The 6121-nt window shown below is 40.1% G+C and overlaps 1 non-coding gene across 1 annotated transcript; it reads right to left on the reverse strand.

The window, feature by feature from the left end:
• Positions 1-2905: 2905 nt before the first annotated feature.
• On the reverse strand, positions 2906-3015 carry LOC122022075. The gene has a single exon (XR_006122818.1). It is a non-coding gene; the product is annotated as a small nucleolar RNA R71 (small nucleolar RNA).
• Positions 3016-6121: the final 3106 nt, after the last annotated feature.

Genomic DNA, 6121 nt, shown 5'->3' on the forward strand with positions numbered 1-6121 from the left:
GTTAACTGTAACATGATTTTATAGGGATCTTCTTTATTTGGTACCTAAGAATAGATACTTCAGCTTCCGGCGAATGCATGTTGATGGACAATGAGTAAAGGATAGAATGTGATACATCAATACCACCACAATGAAACTGAACTCCTAGGACTCTTCATAAACCAAGTCTATTACCTCTTCTTTGCAAGTTCTCGTTTCTATTTACTTACCCCTTTTCTTTAGATAACATATAACCATCGGTTGTTTAGCTAATCCTAAGTGAGACATCGCTTGTGTTTATAACCAGTCCTCGTGGGATCGAAAATCTTTATTACTGACGACGAATTAGTGCATGTTGGGTTTTTCGGGCCGCGAAAACCGCGTTTTCACGTCACGGAAACCCCGAAAGCCCCAAAGCCAACGGATCCGCGCAAAGAAAAATTTATAAAACTACGAATACAAGTTTCTACCGAGATCTACTCCTAGATCTACATGGAAAAGGGTTATACCTTTGAAGCGAAGCCCTTCGCGTTCCCGCTCGTCCAAACGGTGCCGGATCTCAAGAGTATCAAAATAGATACTCCTCTAGAAATATCCACACGAACTAATTAGGTGGAGAAAGACCTAAATGAAGGTGTGCTAGCACCTTGATAGGTCACGGCAAGAGAGGAGAAGAGGGAGAGGGAGAGCTTGAGAGGAAGAAGATGGAATGAATGAATCTTGAATGAAAATTCATTTTCATTCATTCTCTTGTGTGGTCGGCCACATGAGTAACTCCCACTCATTTAATGTGGCCGACCACATTAATGAGAAAGGAGGCTTGTAACCTCCATGAGGTGGCACACCAAGATGATGTGGAGCATCATCATTGGTCCACATCTTGCCATCTCACTAATGATGTGGCAATTAGTCAAGTCAAACTTGACTCTTCCTCTTCCTCTCTAGTCAAGTCAAACTTGACTAAATCTCTTCCATGGTTGATCTAATCTAACTATTTGATTCCAGCAAACTTAATATAATGAATCTAATTCATTAAATTAAGTTGATTTAATGAGTCATAATCTAAATTAGACTGATTGAATACATTAATCAACTTGAGTCCAATTCAATTAGCCCAATTTGGATTACTCTTAATCCAATTTGATTCATCAAATAAATCTAATCCTCTTGGTTCATCATATGAACCAAATCTCCATCTAATTATCCTTAGTGTGTGACCCTATAGGTTCATGTAACGTTGGCAATGCCCCTAAACCCATTTAGGAGCATAAGTAATGAGCGGTATCTAGCAACACATCATTACTACCCAAGTTACAAGAATGTTGAGATCCAACATCACCTTGTGACTACTAATTGTGACTCCTCACAATATATGACAAGTGTCCTTCTATCCAAGACATCTAGATTGATCAATGTGAGGCATAGACCGTGTCATCCTCTGACCAATCTAAATCAAGAACTCCAAGTAGACTCACTCAATCAAATGAGCTCAATATCTCATATTGACTCATTTGGGCATGGCCTTGCACTTCGTGGTCTCACTCTATCAAGAATATCGATGTCACTCCCATCATATAGGAGGGATAGATCCCATTTACATCACACACATCCCTCTACATAATTCGTTACATACACAGTAATCGCCTTTATAGTCCACCCAGTTACGGGTGACGTTTGACGAAACCAAAGTACATAACTCCTTATGTAGGGATCCATGGTGACTTCAGGTCTAAGGACTAGTAGTCATACTAATAGCCACATGAGAAAGTATATGACACTCATATAATGATTCATGATACTTTCTCATGGCGGGTCATTCAGTATACATTCTCTAATGTATATCCATGTGTCAACTTGATATCTCTATATCCATGACTTGTGAGATCAAGTCATCGAGTTGACCTACATGCTAGTCTTATTGCATTAACATTGTCCCTGAATGTTAATACTTGACTAGGAATGATTAAGAGTAGTGTTCTCTATATCATCCCAGTATCAATTCAACCAATCGATTGAGATAGGTAAGAACCTTCTAATCAAGGACGTTATTATACTTAGTTTATTTGGCACCAATACAAGTAAGTATAATAACAAAAAAAAACAAATGCCTTTATTTATATAGAATATGATACAATAAGTCCAAAATACAACCATCAAATGATTGGCGCTAGGGCTCTAGCTAACAGTGCACTTGCGGTTCGTAACAAGTTTTTGGCACCGTTATCAGGGACTGCTTCTATAACATTAGTGATAATCATATTAGATTAGACTAGACTTTTTTTTCTTTTCCTTTATCTTTCCTTTTTCTAATATTTTGCATTTAGAGATAAATAATTTTATTCTTATTTTTCTTTATTTTCTAAATTTTTATTAAAATGCTAAAAAATAAATATTATTATTTCAACTCTCTTCTTAACTATATTTCATATCTTGTTTTTGCATGCGAAGAGCTAATCTTTCAAGACAACTTATACCGTTCGATCCAGAGATCGATAGGATTTTCTTGAGAAGAATAAACCTTCAAAAAGAATTTCAAGCAGTACAAGAATCTTCAGTGATGGCTGACAAACTGTTGAAAGACTACGCAACACCTTACGCACAAGGGGTTCAGTCTTGCATCACTAGACAACCAATCGAAGCCAACAATTTTGAAATCAAGCCTGCAGTAATTCACATGGTTCAGCTGAATCAATTTGGATGAGGACCGCACGATGATCCAAACCACCACTTAGAGCTTTTCTATGAGATTTGTGGTACCATGAAAGTGAATGGAGTCCCCCCAGAATCAGTAAGGTTACTACTTTTTGGATTTTTCCTAAAAGACAGAGCCATGCAGTGGCTAAATTCCCTTCCAGCAAACAACATATCATCTTGGGAGCAGTGTGAGCAGAAATTTTTGGATAAATTCTATCTGCCAAGCAAAACTGACCACATGTGGAACTTGATCACTAGCTTCAAACAGATAGAGTCAGAATCATTATTTGAAGCCTGGGACAGATTCAAAAGTATACTGAGACAGTGCCCCCATCATGGGCTTGAGAAATGGTTGGTCATACACACTTTCTACAATGGAATCAACTATCACATGAAGGTATCCCTCGACTTTGTAGCAGGAGGAGCACTAATAAACAAGAGCCTTGATGAAGCTGAAGAGATTATAGAGAACGTGGCACAAAACCACCATCAGTGGGCAACAAAACAGATCTGGTAGTTCTTTCTCAGGGAATCCAATATAAGGCATCAGGAAAATTTGATGTAGATATAGTCACACTCTTGTCTGCAAAGTTAGATGCTCTGACCAAGATATTTGAGGCCATGGGAAACAACAACAACACACCCAATGCAATAGTTTGTGTTTGCGAAGCTTGTAGAAGTACGGATCATGCTCAAGATACATGCCCCCTAGGCCAATACAAGAATAGATAAACCAACTTGAGTAGTGCGATGCGATAGTCAACTATAACCAAAGGCAAAATAATCCGTACTCCAACACATACAACCCAGGATGGAGGAACCACCCAAAGTTTTCATACCGGAATAATCAGGACCAAGGGCTAGCAAAACAAAGCTATCAACCTGGACAACAGAGCTACACACCTGGGCAGCAGAGTTACTCATCTGGACAACAGACTTATCAACAACAATAACCTTCACAATTATCCAGAATTGAAAAGATATTTGAAGAAGCCCTCTCAAAGCAAAAAGAGATGAAGAATGAGATCAAGCTGTTAACTCAAAGAAAGGAAAATTCTGAGAAACACCAAAAGATGCAAGATAACCAGATAGCCTAGATAGCCCAGTCCTTCTGAAGAGCACAGGGAACATTTCTAGGAAAGCCAGATATAAACCCAGTGGAACACTACAACCGCATCGAGTTGGGAGCGGACGAACTTTGGGAGACCCCCAAATCATTACTCAGAAAGGACATGACTCAGAGGAATAACCCTCTGCCCTAATGCCCAATCAGATCCAGAATAGGGATGGAGAGGAGGTAGCCAAGAAAGTTGAAGGAACTCTTTAAATTCCCCCATAAAGTCAGACGATTCCTTTCCCTCAGAAACTGATAACATCCCAGAAGGATGAAAAGTTCAACTGATTCCTGAAGAAGATTAAGGAAATTTGCATAGAAGTGCCACTGATAGATGCACTACACCAAATGTCGAAGTTCACAAAGTTTTTAAAGGGGATTTTATCTAACAGAAGGCAGAAAGGCGACTTCAAGACTGTAGCATTAACAAAAAAATTACAGCGCTATACTTATGGCAAATATTCCACCCAAAATTTAGGATTCAGGGAGTTTTTCTATACCTTGCAAGATTGGTTCTGAATTCATACAGAGAGCTTTCTACGACTTGGGAGCCAGCGTTAACCTACTTCCATACTCCTTATGTAAGAAGCTAGGACTCTAGAACAATAAACTGACTACTATGGCATTGCAACTAGCTGACCATTCATATAGATGCCCCATGTGAATAGTGGAGGATGTTCCAGTAGAAGTAGGTGGATGCATCATCCCCACAAATTTCATTGTCCTGGATATGGAGGAGGATCCCAATATACCGATCATCCTTAGAAGACCATTCCTTGCCACAGCTGGAGCTCTCATTGATGTGAAAAGTCACAAGTTATCCTTGGATATCGTTAAAGAAAGGATTGAATTTAATTTATCTGATTGATTCAAATTGGGAAATTCGAGTAAGATGAGCATACACAAAGTCGAGGAGTGTAGTTTCCAAGAGAGATCCCCTCCAGCGAGCAATAGGAAGTACATTTGTCCTGCACGAGCGAAACTAAAGGTGCAGACTGGAGCATTAACCCTAGGAGGAGTGCCATGCTTCCATGGGTTTAGTCCACATTAACTGAAACGAGGTTGAACTAAAGACCTAAAACAAGCGCTCCTTGGGAGGGAACCCAAGGGTTTTTCATTTTTAGTTCATCATTCCATTCATCATTTTATTTCTCTAGTAAGTTGAAGTCGAGTATTTTTATTATTTCTTTATTTTTGGGTATTCATTTTCAGGATGTGCAGAGCCTCCACGAGCTAGACGTGAGTGTTTCATAGGCGTGGAGACATCAGAGGAACCAAAATGGCGAAAGGCGAGTCTCTCCGAGCAACCATGTGCATGGTCGTGGGCCTAGCAGAAAGAGGAGAACACGTCGTGCAACTTGCATGGCCGTGGGCCTAAGAAGAGAGAAGAAGACTCATGCCGTGCCAATTGGCACGACCATGCGACCTATGCAGAGAAGAACGAGGAATTGGTCGTGCCAATTGGAACGGCCATGCAACTTTGGCGCAGGGGAGAAAAGAGGAGGTCGTCTCAATTGGCACGGTCATGCAGAACCCCACCTAACCCGGTCGTGTCTATAAGACACGGTCGTGCCGCTACCCGTGTGCGCTGCCTACTCCTCCAAAAGCCCTAATTTCCATCTCCTTCTCTCCCAAAAGCCTTCTCCTCCCCACTACACCTCATCAAACCCCAAATTCCCACCTCTAGAGTTCATTTTTGATTAGATCTACATCTAGATCTAACACTTCTTCAAACCACAAGTCCGGAAAGAGAGAAGCAACTCCCCTATTTTCCTTCTCCTCCTCTCCCATCCTCACAACCCATCTCCACAAGAAATTCCTCAAAACACACCATGTCGCAGATCTTGAAGAGACTTCATTAAGGAAGCAGTGGATCTGGTGAAGGAGATGCACCGGGAGGCGACAAAGGCAAAGGGAAGGTGTCTTCTTCAAAAGGCAAAGGAAAAAGGGTGGCACACAACGAAGGTAACGAAAATGAGTTCAATATTATTTTTAGAAATCATGAACATAAAGCTAGATATGATATCCTTGTCTCTAGAAAAATTATATGAACTAGGTATATGGATCCCGCTACTTTGGATATGCTAGGAATTAGGGACGACGTAGATTGGATAATTAGTACTTTAGACTAGAACGATATTATGTATGCTCATTTACCTACTTACCCCCACCTAGTCCTTGAATTTTTGAGTTTGATTGATGTTAAATTTTCTTCTGAGGATGACTACATAGAGGTCATAACTTTTAGGATTATGAATAAAGAAGTTCGGTGGACTTTTAATGATTTTAATAATTATTTTGGTTTACCTATTGGTGGTGCCCGTGGATTTGATG

This window comes from Zingiber officinale, chromosome 9A (assembly GCF_018446385.1).
Source record: "Zingiber officinale cultivar Zhangliang chromosome 9A, Zo_v1.1, whole genome shotgun sequence".
Lineage (NCBI taxonomy): Eukaryota > Viridiplantae > Streptophyta > Magnoliopsida > Zingiberales > Zingiberaceae > Zingiber > Zingiber officinale.